This window comes from Pteropus alecto, unplaced genomic scaffold (assembly GCF_000325575.1).
Source record: "Pteropus alecto unplaced genomic scaffold, ASM32557v1 scaffold359, whole genome shotgun sequence".
NCBI classification, from domain to species: Eukaryota; Metazoa; Chordata; class Mammalia; order Chiroptera; family Pteropodidae; genus Pteropus; species Pteropus alecto.
In genome coordinates, this window is record NW_006443119.1 from 4,908,962 (window position 1) to 4,909,769 (window position 808).

Below are 808 nucleotides of genomic sequence, written 5' to 3' on the forward strand. Positions count from 1 at the left end.
AGGTGTTTGTGTGACTGCCGCATGATTACCTAGTGATTGCTACGTGATTTTAAAGTGACTTCAAACTTTTTCTATTCCCCTATCCTCAATCAAGTGTTTTCAAAACACATCTCACATACTTCTTCATTTTCAATATTTCAGCTTCGATGCATTGGCCGTTAAAAAATTTTCTCTTGACAGTAGTGGTCTAATGTTCACATCTAAGTATAGTGAGGGAGTTGCACCTGAAGCCATTAAGAGTTATGCTCACAATGTCTCAGAATTTTTGCTCCAGGATAGCACAATGGCGGCTGCTGTTTGCAGCACTCTAAAGTAGCTTCCTCAGTCTATGGTCATGCTACCCTGAATAAGTCTGATCCTGTCTGATCTCGAAAGCTAAGCAGGGTTGGGCCTGGTTAGTACTTGGATAGGAGACCACCTAGGAAGACCAGGTACTGTAGGCATAAAATTAAAAAAAAAATAAGGGATTGTAAGCTGACAAGGTTCTTGCAATCTGTGAGGTCAACCAAGGGTTGCCTCGTCTAAAAAATAAATTAAAAATAAATAAATAAAGTAACTTCCTCAAGCAGACTCAGCCTCCAAATTTCAACACGGTTAATGTGCGACAGCTGCTCTCTTTGCCTTCAAGCAGGTTACCTGACAACAGATGAAGCCTCAGGCCAATTATCTGACAATCATTGTCTGCTAGCCTACATAACTCTACTCAAGCAAGTCTTCCCATGCAGTCATGACCTTTCGATTGAAGGGCAGTGAAGTGGCTGTATGCCCATGCTCTGTTATAAAAGAACTCTCCTTTTCATATTGTTTA

General features: G+C 40.8%; 1 pseudogene; it reads left to right on the forward strand.

Annotated features, from left to right (window-relative positions):
* The first annotated feature begins 324 nt into the window (after positions 1-324).
* On the forward strand, positions 325-443 carry LOC112471855 (annotated as a pseudogene).
* Positions 444-808: the final 365 nt, after the last annotated feature.